The 14,867-nt window shown below is 40.2% G+C and overlaps 1 protein-coding gene across 7 annotated transcripts in view; it reads left to right on the forward strand.

The window, feature by feature from the left end:
• NRIP1 (nuclear receptor interacting protein 1) overlaps window positions 1-14,867 on the forward strand; it is a 72,926-nt gene that overhangs the window by 19,954 nt on the left and 38,105 nt on the right. For 2 of the 7 annotated variants that reach the window (XM_021532371.3, XM_021532375.3), the window contains exon 3: window positions 2,711-2,803. The exons of the other annotated variants lie outside the window; for them this stretch is intronic. The gene's annotated coding sequence lies outside the window, so the exon portion shown is untranslated. The remainder of the gene's footprint in view (window positions 1-2,710; window positions 2,804-14,867) is intronic. 7 annotated transcript variants of the gene reach the window in all.

The following is a 14,867-nucleotide window of genomic DNA, read 5'->3' on the forward strand; positions in this document are numbered from 1 at the left end:
AATTTCTGTAGGTAGCCCCTGGTATTCAAGAGCTTTGCTCTGAAGACCTCAGGAGACCTATCTCAAAGTATTGACATCGTTATGTGAATGAAGGGGTAGAAAAAGCACCTTTGGATATTTCCAGATCAAAAAAGCCTTTTGAAAACTCTTAATAGGTAATCAACTTTTTGATGACTAAAAATATGTGTATAAAGTCATGAAATGTCCTGATTTGGAAGGGATCCATAAAGATTGTTGAGTGAGTGCCACTCCTTGCAGGACTACCTAACACTAAACCACATGACTGAGACTGTCATCCAGAGGCTCCTTGAACTCTGACAGCCTTGTGCCGTGACCACTTCCCTGGGGAGCCTGTTCCACTGACTGTCCTCTCAGTGAACCACCTTTTCCTAATGTCCAAATGGGCATGGGAGAGATCTGATCTTGTCCATAATTGCTGGGAGGGTCAGCAGACTTTCTCCCATTAATACAAGCAGACTGTTTTGCTTCCTGTTGGCATACATGGAGAAGTGTTATGCACTTCTTCCTACAAGTATTTTTAGGGTTAATTTTGATTGTCATAATATTTAAATGTTTTATGCCCTGCTGATCTGTAAAGTAGAAAAAACACCCCAACTTCTTAAGTAAATGTTTTAGATTGTATGTTTTATATTTGCGTTGTGTTGTTGTTGTTAATTTGATTTTGATTATTTATTTTTGAGTGGCACTGGCTAGGGTTTTAGGAAATTATCCTTGACATAGCTTTGTACTTAGCCCCAGTCTGTTGTTTGTAAAATTTTGGACAAAGTGCTAGTTATCTTTACCAGCCAAAGAGCTTGTACATGGGGGAAATAAAGCCTTTTTATATTGTCATTGGACTGTATAAGCTGTCAATTATCCATAGTATTGCACGTGCTGTAACTGTTGAATAGTTCCATTGACTGATAAGTTCTTTTTCCCAAATACTGTTCCTGCTTTGAGGAGTTATTTTGACACCTGTATTTTTAAACTTTTGAATAAAGTAATACAAATACTGTTGAACTTGCTGTAGTCTTTAGGTTTTCCAGCTGTGTTTGGGTCTATATGGGGTTATCAGGTTTTATGCTAAATATTAGCTAAGAGTCTGCTACTTGAGTATTGTATTACAGTACTGTAAAGGAATTTTATAACAATACAAATGGGAACTTAACCCATATTGGCTTTGCAGAGAACTTCAAAAACTACAGTCAGACTCTAATCACATACAGTTATCTATAATAAAATTATTATTTCTGGCACTTGGACATCTAAAAATCATTAAGATTCAGCAGTTCTTAAATGCAAAAGAAAATATTGATTACAATTTGGAAGCCTGCTATGAGTTATGGAGCACAGCTATATATTTTCATCTTTTTCTCTTTAAAAATTAATTTGTTCCTTTTCTGCCCATTGTATAAATGGATGCATTGTTCAAGGTGTGTGGAGAAGTAAGATGAGCCCATAGCTGCTTTCTTTTTCAGCTATAAGAATTGAAAAGGTTCATGGAGTTGTTTCTTCTTGTCATGAACACATTAGGTACCTGAAAATTGTGTCATCTGCTGCAAGATATTTTCAGAAATAACTGGAATATGTGGAAGGACATACCCTTCACATGGTAGCAGTTGTTCCTCCTTTGACAATCTGACCTCTTTGGCATTGGGTTTTCTGAGTAACTGAGTCACCTGGTCTTGTGCTCTGGTCAGTCAAAAGATGACTTGCTTTTCCAGGTAATCTTTCCTTTGCAGTTGGAAATGGCACATTCTTTACCTTCAGAGTATGTAGAGATAAAAGAAGCAGCAAACAGAGATAAAGCAGTAAAGGCAGGTGCTACTATAGTTTACCAGCCTCTGGAACATTTCACCTGTCCTTTTATCTAAGTGTTTTGTAACTCGCTGGTTTTCTGAGGTAGGTACAGCCAGCAGGCCCCCAACCTTCTGCGTGAGGACACAGAGAAATGTCCTCGGGAGGTGGCATGTCCCAGGGGCTGCCTGTGACTCTGTGACCTCCGTGTGGAGCCGCGGAATCGCCGGCCCTTGGTCAGCGCTCCCCGGGGCAGGAGCGGCAGGAACACGCTCGGGCAGTTCTTCAACAGCTGCCTGGCTTCCTTCTGGCTCCTGGGTACATTTCAAGGTTTTGGCCTTGCTTTCTTTCAAGCCTAATGTGACTTGAGCTCCGGCTAAGAGGCTGCCTGCTTTTTTTTTTTTTTTTTTTTTTTTTTTTTTTTTTAATCCAACATAGCAATTAATGTCAACTGGGATACTTGACCTAGATCATCCTAGTTTTTAATGTCAAGTAGCCATTGGCAGGAAGTTCTTCGAGAAGTACTTCTGCCTGTGGAATGTGCTCCCAACCTGGGCTGGTGGAGTCGGCTGGCTGGGCAGGCTCTGCGCCAGGCCGATCTTATTTCTTTGCCTATGGAGATGAGGGATGGCTCAGGGCATCTCCTGTTCTCCTTTGCCCCGGAAGAAAAGCAGGTTAATGTGAGTTTATAATCACTGCACCAAGATTTTTCTACTTGAGCCATGTGGGAAGATAAGTGGAATGAATATATGTGAAAGAAAAAATAGCATGCATGCCTTAGTATGGAAGGGCTTTCTTCCTGAGAGAATTTAATTGAATGTTTTGCATGAAATGAAAGCAAAAGACGTTTCCTCACACAGACCAGTTTAAAAGTGTGACAAGTTAAATTTAGATAAGTGCTATTTTCTTTCAGCTTTGTGAAAGACTCTACAGCCAGGCATGGAAAGTTTCCTTCCTGCTGGGAGAGATTTGTCAAACCACTAAAGCCATCACTAAATGCTTTAAGGTAAATCACCATCTCCAGGTTTCACAGCTGAACAGGCTGTGCTGATAGGGCCCACTTTGGCCCAGGGAAAGGTGTTTGGTGAATTTTTGTAGCTGTGTCGTTCGTTGTTTAGTTGTTGGACCAAAATGTTCAGGATCAAAAGCAGTTTTGAGGAGGAGGGATTTTGTCTGGAGTGCTACATGACAACTGCATGCCAAAGCTGGAGTGACAAACTGTTGGAATATAAATACAGTCCCAACTTTGGCCTGGAAAGGCTCTGTTCTACAACCACTGTGGGATGTCTGAGGGTTTGTTGGCAAATGCTCAACAGCCAACCGAGATGACTGGTTATAAAGGATGTGAGGAAGGAAGAGGGGAGATAAATTTCACCTAAAGCAACTAAGACTTGTTAGTTCAGTGTGGAACCAATTTCTAACAGTACATCAATATCATGTCTCTTTTTGCTCAGGTGAGACACTGCTTGGCCCTACAGAATGAGGGAGTTCAGCTTGCCATGTTTGCTTTGGACAGCATAGAAAAAAAAAAATTAGTTACCTCCCTTTCCTGAACATATTTTAACCCTTTTCTTGTCAGTCTGGATTCTGGAGTGCTTTGGGAATATGGTTTAGGAGGAGAAAGAAGAGGAATTAAATGTTAGAAGTAAGGAAAAAAAAAGTTATTTGTTTCTGGGAAAGGCAAGGAAATAAATCAAAAGTAGAATTAGGAAACCTGAGAATACTAATTGCTATAGTTCTTGTCTGTCTAGTAAAAATGAGGACTCTACAAGCATAAGTAAGAGATAATGGAGGTGATAAACCTGAGCAGGTAGCTTGTTTCAAAGTCAAATTAAGATTTGCTGTTTTCAGTAGATACTGGGTAATATTTTTAAGTATAGGACAAAGGGAAAAAGGTTTAGGATTTGAGAACTTGAGGAAATAAGGTAGAAGAAAATATATAGGTACACCTAAAGAGAGATATTTTGATAAAATGTTCTTTGAAGACTGGCAACAAAAAGGAAGTTTCCGTTCTAATGAGAAAAAGTTGCTACCCAGAATCAAGCAATTCTTGTGACATCTGAGAGGAAAGGTACTGAAGGAATAAGTACAAAGTGACAATTAATAAATAAACACATTAATTTGAGTCATGTAACTGAAAGCAGTTGTGTGAAGGACTGGTGTTACCCGGGATCAGGCACCCACTGTATTGAGAGGGAAATGCTGGGAACTTATAGAAACAGTGCTTTGTTACTCATTTCTAACCTGGGAGGATTAAGCTGATGTTAGGACAGTGTGGATTTTGTCTCACCTGTTTTATTAAGGTCTAACTCTTGAGTGGAGTGGAGGGAAAGCCCTAAATGTATCCAGCAAAGAGAAACAGGAATCCTGAAGAACTCCTGTCAGGTGAGAAGCAGAAGCAGGCACTTGTAGGATGTGATTCATTTGACCTCCTTTTGACATGTTCTGTAGGAGGAGTTCAGTCCAAGAGCTGAGTTCTTCCCAGGGAGGCAAACATGACCTGTTCAGATACAGACACCTACACTGTAAACATCTTCATTTGGTCAAGTGAATCCTGGCTTGGCATCCACATCTAAGAATGGGAAGAGAAGGTTGCTCTGTTATTATGGCTTGTGGTTAAGTGTCAGATGCCCTCCATCCTACCTGAGTAAAAGACTCAACACCTTTCCAAAATGGAAGTTGGCATTCCGGGGCCTCCAGAGGTCTGCCCAGGTCGGGCCAGCAATTCCTGCTGAGGCACTGTGAGGGCATGGCCCTTGTGCCATCTCTGTGTGGGCAGTCACCAACCCTGGTGACTCCCTGCTCCTCTGGTGTTGGTACCCACGGACACCGGGGTGGATCCCAGCTCTGGAGGCACAGTCCTGGTGGGACCTGAGCGCACGTGGGCAGCTCTGGAGCAGGGGCACGCTTCCAGGAGCTGGGAGCAGTGGTTGATGGAGTGTCCCTGTGGCAGTGAGTGATTTACAGGTGAGCGTGTGCGGGTGTGACAGCCGGCTACACCGTGAGCTCCATGGGGACACTGGTGCTGAGAGCAGGGGTCTGTGCTGCTGACAGCCCTGGTGCTCACCTGTACATCACGCCGTGCGAGCTTGGTGGGCCATGGGCAGCAAATGATTTATTGAACCTGGTTCCTGGGTGAAGTTGGAGTGTTGCCCTGTGTTGGTGAATAGGGTCACATAAAGCACAAGAACCCAGGTTTTTTTGTTACTAAGTCAGTAGTTTTGGACTATAAGTAATATGCAGATGTTACCACTGTGTTGTTTCTGTTATATCCATACAAATGTGTTTTTATTGCTTCATGGGCTTGAGATTTTTGTTTATGCTGCAAAACTCCCAAATAAATAGACACGTGTATCTGTATTTAGTTGGAAAACTCTGGGGTTTTTTTCTCCTGAATTTTTTGGTGGTTTATTTAGAATACCAGCATATTATATGGTAGGTGCAGTATTCTTTCCCTGGGTATGCAATATACGTGATGTCTCTGGAAAAGATTTTTTTTTTTTTTAGTTTTTTAAGAACAAAACAGAATAGCTTTACTATTTCATCATTGTGAAATGTGTTCAAGTTAAATTTTGTGGGAAGTTTTGATACAGAAGAGATTTATTCTCATTACCCTAATTTTAATTTGATTTTAAGTTGTATTAAAATTGAAGGCACTGGACTAATCCTTTTTAAAGAAAAGGACAAGTGTCACATTTAGTGTTATTATGAATTGTTTTATTCAAGTATATTTTAAAAAGTAGCCTTGTTGAGAATGTCTTCATTTTTATTGCAGAAAAATGTAAACATATTCTCATTATTGCACCTATTTTCTTAAAGTGCTCATTGTCTCTGTGCAGGCTCATTTTATAATGTATGCATCTGGTAATGAAAATAATAATTAAATTCTTTCACAATGAAACAGTGATTGGGGGAGGGCTGGGGGCGGAGAAAGCTCAGGCAATAGTAGCAGCTGAATTCATACCCAGCAAAGCTATAGCTAATTCACTAGTAAGGCTGATTCTACCTTTAATGCATTTTAAAGCCTAATGTTACATTTTTAAAGAGATGGTTCTCACTTTTTTTTTCCCTAATTGGCACTTCATATTTGGCAGTACCACTTTCCTTCTTCCCTCCTTTTATTCTTCCAGTATTTTTTTTCCCTGTTTCATGCTCCCCAGCCCTCCACAAGTTTTCTCCCCGTCCCCATGTGTGTTTTCTGATCTTCAGCCATTGAGGAATTGCTCTTGTACTGGGGCTGTGAGTGACCCAGGCACTGACTTGGAAGGGCTTGAAGAAGATGCTACTGGGGAGGTTTGGGAGGTCCGAGAGATTGTGCTTCTGTTGATCTAAAAAGTGCACAGGGTTATGAGGCAGGCTGTATGACCAAACCCTAGCAAAGTCTCTCAGTTCTGGGAAGGACAAGGATGTCACCTGGAGCTGAGTAGCAAAACCAAGCTGATGTGGATTAAGATACAATATTTGGGTAAGTGCATGCATGCTGATTAAACGTAGGAAATGATGTAACATAGCTGACCAAAAGTATCTGGTTGATATACTTTTTTAGTTCTTAATCTCTTTGCTTTTCATTGTATCATTGCTAATTTTATTTGTTTGGGATGATGTGTTCTCTTAATTCTTTTTTATCTGGGTTGGGTTTTTTTGGTTGTTTTTTTCTGAATCCTTGCCTTTTTCTTTTTAAATCTGGGTTGGGTGCTTTTTGGTGTGTTTTTTGTTTATTTTTAAATTTTTTGTTCTTTATTTACGCCTTATGCCTAAGCAGTGTTTACTTTGCTGTATATCCTTCCTGTCTCTTTCATGGCACATTCAAAGACATTTACTCTTCAGTCAAGTCTTGAAAATGATAGAAGCAGCATCAAATGTTTTGAGACATTAGGAAACTTCTGAGAGTGCCCAAGCTCAGTGTAGCCCTGGATGTCTGTGTTAATGTTGTTGTGCAGGCACAGAATAATGCTGAAATAGTCTCACAGCCTTGGACTGTGTAATGATTCCTCTTGTGTAACACAGGGAGGGAAAATGAGGTGGGAAAGGTGTCAAGCCTTGGCTGGTATGTGGGATTCAGCCTGGGGGAGCTGTGGTACCAAGGCTCATCCTTTTCAGAATGCCTTTCACTCATATCTAAGGTCTGGGGTGGTCTGAATCCATATCAAATATGATTTTTGGAAGCACCAATCTGACCCATTATGAGTGCTGCACGTTTGGTATGGTGTCAGTGTTTCCTACTTGAGATTAATCACTGTTACATCTTAATGAAATGGATGTACAACCTACTTTATTAAAAAAGGCAAATGGTGTACAATATTAAAGATCTAGAAGGTGCACTAAAATGATGGCATGCAATAATAAGATTTACCTTGTGTGAACAAAAAGCAAAGTGACTGTATTTGAAGCTGCTGCTCCATCATTAATTTAGAAACTAATTTTGGTTTTCCTTGAACTTGTATAAGCACGCTGTTTCAGCCACCACCTGCAGTAATTCATTCTGCCACCCTTAGCATTTGGTACTTCTGCAGGACTGATCTATTTAATGTGTTTTCAATCAGTGCTTTGAAAATCTGTTATTTCAGAATGTCTTCTTTCTTGATGAGAATTCAATCTGGATCCTTTAACATCTTCATCACAAACATCTGAGGTCACTCTCACCCTTTTTTTTGTTTTGTTGACATTTCTTCCTTTAGACCTTAAAGGAGAACAAATAAGTTTTCCTGTTTGCCCTCAACAGCTGTATCCATCCCCCCCCTTCTTTTTTTTAGTGTAGTGTGGATTATTTAAAATATACTCCCCTTGTTACCTTCTTCTAGAGTAAGTGTTCTTTTCTGTAAACTTGAGGGGGGGAAAGAAAAATTTGGTGATGAAAAGCCGAGTTTGTCATGGCAAAAGTCTTGAGTTTCTTCGGGGGTTTTGCAACTTTGTGTGCCCATTGCAAAAGTTTTGTTTTGTGTGACAAAACCTGATGGCAGACTGTAAATCTGCAGCTTGGTTTCTGCTGTTCTCTTTGGCTGTTATGAGAGAAAGGAGTAGCCCAGGTGCTCAGCTGTACTAGTGGCTGCTCTGGAGGGGGGACCAGCAGATCCCAGGGCTCACCTGTTACCTGCCAGCCTCCATGGGAAGCAGCTTCACCATCTGGCATAGCTTCCCTCTCAAGGGAACAACTGCCAAGAACACTTTCTTTCTTAAATGGATCCTATTTTCAGGGTAGAAGACTGTCTACTCAGTGTTTTTGTTTACATCCACAGAACTAGAGTTAAGATGTCTTACATCTGACGAAAGGGACATATTTTACATGGATATTATTGAGTTCAGCAAGTTGTAATCATTGCTTGTTAAACTCTAATTTTTTTTAAAAGAGATTGTGGTGATGCTATACATTTTTTGGCAACAAACTGGGCATGGAGAGAGCAGGAACAGAGAAGGTTCTTTATCGTTATGAAAAACTAGCAAATTCTGTCTTCATGTGGGTTCATGAATTTTTATGACTAATGGGACAAGTTAATTGAAGCATGCATTTATTTCAACTCTGGTTTTGTTTGTTTTCTTCTTCCATACCACTAATTCTCAAGTTTCTAGGATAGGTCATGTGTTTTGCAGGACATTTCATACAATTTATCTTTGAAATAAAGCCATACTGCCAAAGGGTTTCACTACTTTAAATAATATAATATTTTAAATAGTAAATTCTAGTCCAGTACATTTGTTCAAAAGAGCACATATCAGTGAGCCTTCATTACTGTTGAATTGATGCTGCTTCTCAGTTGCACTTCTTGATCTCGTGGTGTATCTAAGGAATGGGAAGAGATTTGTATTTCATAGGGTGCTTGGTTGGTGTCTCTGAGATCTACTTATTCTTCTGTCAGTCATGGTCATTGATCTGCCTTTGAATTTGTGGACTCAAATTGGCAAATTTTGGGTTATTCCCATCACCCGTCTGTTGTCCCCGCTGCTCATGACTGACTAGTTTTGAGGCTGGTCGGTTGATTCATGAGATTAACTTACTCTTGCTGTATTTTTAGTGTTTAAATTTTCTGCTGATAAATGGAAAAACTGTGACTAGAGTTCACTGTTTAAGAATTCTAGCCCTTACAATCCAGAAAAGTTAGTTAATACGGCAATAATAACTTGATGCTCGTACTTATATGTGGTGACAAAGAAACATCTGCTTGAAGAGCTTGCAGTGACCCAGTTGAAATGGTCTGAACAGCACTAAAACCAGGTCTACAGTATCGGGATTTTTTTTTTTTTATTTCTCATTTTGAAAGAATTGAAGACAAATGTCTTGCACGTTAAGGAGATGAGCTGTAATAAAGCATATATGCATGATATGGCAGCAGTCCAAGAGCATTAGTATGCATGCCCTGTTGGAGCTGTGGTGGCAGCTAGCAGTCACTCTCAGCTTAGAGCTAAATGTTACTCAGGGAGCATGGAGAGCCTTCCTCCGTGAGCTGGACCTGTTTGGGAAGAAACTCACCCCAGTTCTTGCCTGGTTTGCTGTAAAACATGTTGGTTTGGAAAACTAGAGTCCAGCTTTTCCAGGGAGCTGCATTAGTGGCAGAGGGTCAGGACTGCAGATGACAGTGTGTGTAGAGGTGTGAATAACTGGGGTAGGGTGTGCACATGGTGTGTTGTAACAGAAACGTGTGGGCAACACACAGTTGTCCTGACACTGGGCTGGTAGTGCTAGCAGACATGGAGCAAAAGTCATATTTATTAACAGGCATTTGGAGATACACAAGCACCATCACTACACGTGGTAACTTCTGCCGTGTTTTTTGATAGAGCAGAGGCTGCAGGCCCTTATGAAGCATAGCAGTGGGAAATCAGATGTGAGGGTAATTCCCTGAGCCCTTTTCTGCTTCCTTTCTAGATCTAATTAGCCATTGGGGAGGACAGTAAGGAGTGGGCAGCTGGCCAGATGAGTTGTTGCAGTGGATTGGATCTGGATTGCAAAAAAAAAAAAAAGGTTTATATGAATTTGTATGACTCCAGCTTGCCTTGAAAGACATATGTTAGATGTTGATGGTTGTTATGTTGAAAGACCAGGCTGTTCCTGTGTTCTTAAGTAGCAGGCTTTTGAAAGGTCTTAGCAGTTTCTTTTCCTCGATTATCTATTTATTCCCTTTGCTTAGGGCAGGAGTTATCTTTACTGCTTCTCTGCATTATTATATGCTTCTTGCAAGTGTTCAGGCTTTTACTTTATTATCCTTTGGAGACTCTTTCACAGAGAAATGAACCTTGATGTCAGGTGGTAGTGAGCATGAATATTCTACAGCCAAAATGTTCCTGCTGTGGACTTCATACATAAGAGAATTAAGGGAAGGAAATTTTCTGTGAGGTTCTTCCCATATGCATTTATTTTCTGTTCTTTGGGTGCCAATTGTCAGTGTGACAGATGAGAGGAGAAGGCTGCCTCATGAGCATGGGAGATCCTTTGGGTGATGGGGGGGATACACAACATGGAGCCATCTATGTAGGTGAACCATATGTACAGTTGTTTTTGTTGGTCACTTTATGCTTTTGGAGAGTACTAAAATGTTTATTTTGCTCTTGTGAGCAAATTAAATGGGTCATTTAATTTTTTTCTGTGGACAGTAATTTGTTGTTGATGCCTTGTTTGATGTTTGTTAGTACCAACACAAACATAGCAAGGAGGAAAGGTTTAGAGTTTTGTCAATTCTCTTCCTATTATGGCTGATCCATTAACCATAGAAAGTTAAGACAACCTCTAGGAGGACATTTGATATTTATCTATACATCTGTTTTATAAAATATGTAAGTTATATTTAGAGTCGTAACGTTCCATCTTCATCTTTTTCCAATTAGTACTCAGTTTGCCTTCTCCCAATGCTGGATTTCTTCTTATCCATGGTTTCTCAGGTGCTTCACTTGTATATCAGGAAAGATGGAACAGTGGAATAATGCTGGTTTTTTATGATTATATTCATTTCTAATAACTCAAACAATTTTTGTGATGTTCATGAACATTTGGAAAGCTGACAAATTAATCTTAAGTTGCTTTTTGTTTTTGTTTGAGGTAAATAGTTCTCCCAATATTTTAATTTGGCAAATCTGTGTTTTTATGTAGATCCATGCCTCTTGAAGAATGTGTTTTATGTCTGTATTTGGAACAGACATACCGTTAGTCATCTGTAAATGAAAATAATTGAAAAGTGACAGGGCTTTTGTAAATGTTTTGAAATCTCTGGGTGCATTTAAAAAAGTTGTGAAAGCTTCATATTTCTGATTCTTTAAATCAGCCAGCCTGGGGGTGGTGGTGGTAACAGCGGTAATATTGGAAAAAGACTAAGAATTAGACAAACTTGAATGAACCATTGCACACCTTGAGAAACTGGACTTACATTTTGAGGCATGCACTAAATAGAAACCTAATGTGTCTTCTGAAAAAGCAGAACCATTTTAGTCTGCTCTCTGCTTTCCTAAGCCAGTAGTTTGGCAAGACCTGCTGTAGTTAGAAAAATTGCTGAGAGTATGGAGCTGTTGTGTATTTGTTTTATAGAGGCGTTGTGTTTGGACCGAGGGGTTATGTTTGCTACAAGACAGATCAGAGGCTTTGTTTCTAAAAGGATCCATCTAGTGTTTCTGAGAAAGGGAGAGCAGTTCCAGGATAATTGCCTAGGAGCTTTCTTCCATTACTTATTGTTATTTCCATTGTTACGTATTTTAAAACTATTGGTTCCTAAGTAAATGAAGAAATGGTCCTTACTTAAACTTATGGCTTGACTAGGAACAGGATAAATCTCACTTTCCTCTACTTAAGTTTCTATTAACTTTAATGTGAGATTTGATACCACTTTCGTGTTCTGTGCTAAGCAGTAGTCAAGAGGTCTGAATCTTGCAAAGGTATTAGAGATTCATAACCATTTGGATTTCTAAGGCTAAAAAAAAAAGCCCAATACATTGCAAATTTAGATGTGTGCAGTAAAGTGGGAATCTCTGGCTTGAGTATAATACAAAAGACCTGTAATTCTAAATTGAGACTGTTGTAAGGTGAAATAACAAAATAGCAAGAGAACACTTGTGGTGGGTGGGTTTCTGACACCCTTGCTAGCTGGAGAGACAGGGAGTCTGAGCCACTGCACAACCTAGGAATTAATGAAGCCTGTTTTGGAGAAGCAAGTGCTGTTGGCAGCTGAGTGCATAAATACACGTAACCAGGAATCGCTGCTGACTGCTGTTGGCTTCAGCTATTTTACTGGACACATGGAAACAGCATTACAGTGTGATCATTGCTGGAACCCTACAAGTGTAATTCACTTTTCTGTTGGGCTTCTCTGGTTGTCAGCTTCTCTTCTCAGTGGCCTGGAGTATCAGGATGAAGTGTGCATGTCTAATGTAGATGCACACACGTGGAAGTTCAGTGTATACAAAACATGCCTGCTTGCCAAACACTTCCATCTTTTAAATTTTCATGGCTAGCTGTATTTTCTGTAATCAGTATGCTGCTTCGTACTTTGTACTGAGATTTGCACAGACAAAAAAAAAAGAGTATTTAAACAAGAGTATTTGAAGGTGAACTTTGGCAATGTAGCCCTTCAGTGATGATGCAGAGACTGATATATATGTTAAAAAAACCAACAAAACCCCCAAAACATGCTATAGTCTTAGTTTCCTAAGCTTGTGATGTTTATCAGTCAGGTGCTGATAAAATACTAATAAGATTTAATACACTTCTGATTGTACTGTAAATAAAATAAGTGCTTCCTTATATTATCCCCTTCAATCCCACATCCTTAATTATAAGAAGGAGGAAGTGATACAGAAGCTTAAGGAGGTTAGTTGGGGGGATGAAAGAAGATGACTGAGGAATAGGGAACTGTGTTTAACTTTATAAAACATAATATAAGCAAACTTCTGGATTTTTAAAAAATATTGCAAATTATTTTTTGTATGTAGGTAGCTCCTCACCCTTACCCCCCTTTTAAGTGCAAATTTAGAAAATGTTGTGTCTGGCAGAACAGGGGAAGGAGCTCAAGGACTTGACTGTGTGTACTGGATGACTTCAAAGGCTAAGAGTGGGAGGTGTAGCTTAGACATTGAGATTGCAGGAGTTGAAACTGATTTTATATCATGTTTGTACCTTCCAGATATGGGTGGGTGCAGAGATGGAGACGAAATTAGAACCTATGGTATTAAAGGTAGCCAAGTAGAATTATTAACAGGAATCTGACTAAGGCAACTTTAAAGGTGTTTTTTCACTATTTAAAGATGTTTCCAGACATCACTTTGCTCTGAAATCCACTTTAAAAAAATTCTGTGCTCTGCAGACAGCCAAAAAGCTGTGCTTGTGAATGTTAAAAATGACCTTGAGCAGAAGAACTCAAAGGTTGTTGGTGGCTTTGTACTGAATAAAATAAACTGGCACAGCAGTGAGAAAAACCTGCATTAAAGTTCAGGGTCCTGATTCAGCAAAAGACAGTCTTAAACACTGATACAGTCCTTATTCTTCTGCAAATGCTCATGTAAGTCAAAATCAGGACACAAATATTAGAATAAAATGTATTTGTGAGTATATGTAGTATGAAGTGTTGATAATGTCCTTAATTGTCTCAGTATCTGAGATGATTGAAGCAGGAAATGAACACCCCAAAAGTGAATAGTGCTGTCTGGGTGTGTCATCAGCCTTGTTTTTTTGAGATCCACTTTTTGAAAAGATGTGCCAAGTTTGGGAGTTACTGTTTTTGACACATCTGCAGAAGATTGCTGTGGTGAGAATTTGAGAGTCAGTGGGAGACCTAAATTAAACACTGGACTTTACTAGCAAGCTGTGGAAGATGCCTGTGTGTTAGTTGAGATCTCAGCAGAAAAAGGTTATTTTACTTGTACCATAGGATCATAGCCTGAGCTGGAAGGGACCCCAAAAATATTCTGGTTCCACCCCCTTGCCATGAGCCAGGGACACCTTCCACTATATACCAGGTTGCTCAGACCCCTATCCAGCCTGGCCTTGAACAATCTAGGGATGTGGTATCCAGAACTCAGGGAAATCTGTTCCAGTGCCTCACGATCCTCAACAGTAAAGAATTTCTTCTACTATTCTGTCTAAATGTATTTTCTGTCAGTTTGAAGCCATACCATCTTGTCCATCACTCCAAACCCTTGTAATATAGTCTCCATCTTTCCTGTGGGCTCTCTTCAGGTTCTGGAAGGCCACAATTAGGTCACCCCAAAGCCTGCTCTGTTCCAGGCTGAACAATCCCAATTATCTCTGTCTTTCCTTGGAGCAGAGCTGTTCTATCCCTCTGATCACCTTGGTGGCCGCTTGTGGCCTGGCTCCAGCAGCTCCATGTCCTCCTGTGCTGGGAGCCCAGAGCTGGATGCAGCTCTGTATGTGACTTGTCCAAAAGCTTCTTGAGCTCTGTCAGGTTCAGTGCTGTGACCACTTCCCTGGGAGCCTGGTCCAGTGCCCAGCCACTCTCTGGGTGAAAAACCTTTTCCTGACATCAAACCTAAACCTCCCCTGACACAGTCACAATCTCAGGCCATTCCCTCAGGTCCTGTCACTGGTCACCAGAGGGAAGAGATCCATGCCTGCTTCTCCACTTCCCCTTGTGAGGATGTTGAAGACCAAAATGAGGTCTCCCCTCAGTCCCTTCTTCTCCAGGCTGAACAGACCTGTGCTCTCAGGCAGTCCCCATGTGGCATCCCCTCCAGACCCTTTGCCATCCTTGTGGCCCTCCTGTAGGTGCTCTCCAAATTGAGAATATGGAAAGGATCACAGTATTTGATCACTTTAATATACTTTTTGCCTTTACCTGTTACTGTCAGGTAATAATTACAATATTAATTTATTTTATACTAGTATAAGTCAGTTATTGCATAGTAGTGTAGGAAGGCCAGCTATATCGAGCATACTTAAAACTAACACACTAGTGATAAAGCTTCTTACAAAGCAGATATACCTAATGTTTTATAGTAGTGTTAATTTTCATTTTTCTGGTAGACCAGGGACTTCTTTGGGTGCTGCTGGCAAGTTAGGCCAGAAATGTTGGGAGACATGGTCAGTCACAAAATGATTTTTCAACTGTTTCTGCAAATGCCGATGGGGTGTATGGTTC

Source organism: Lonchura striata, chromosome 2 (assembly GCF_046129695.1).
Source record: "Lonchura striata isolate bLonStr1 chromosome 2, bLonStr1.mat, whole genome shotgun sequence".
Taxonomy (NCBI): domain Eukaryota; kingdom Metazoa; phylum Chordata; class Aves; order Passeriformes; family Estrildidae; genus Lonchura; species Lonchura striata.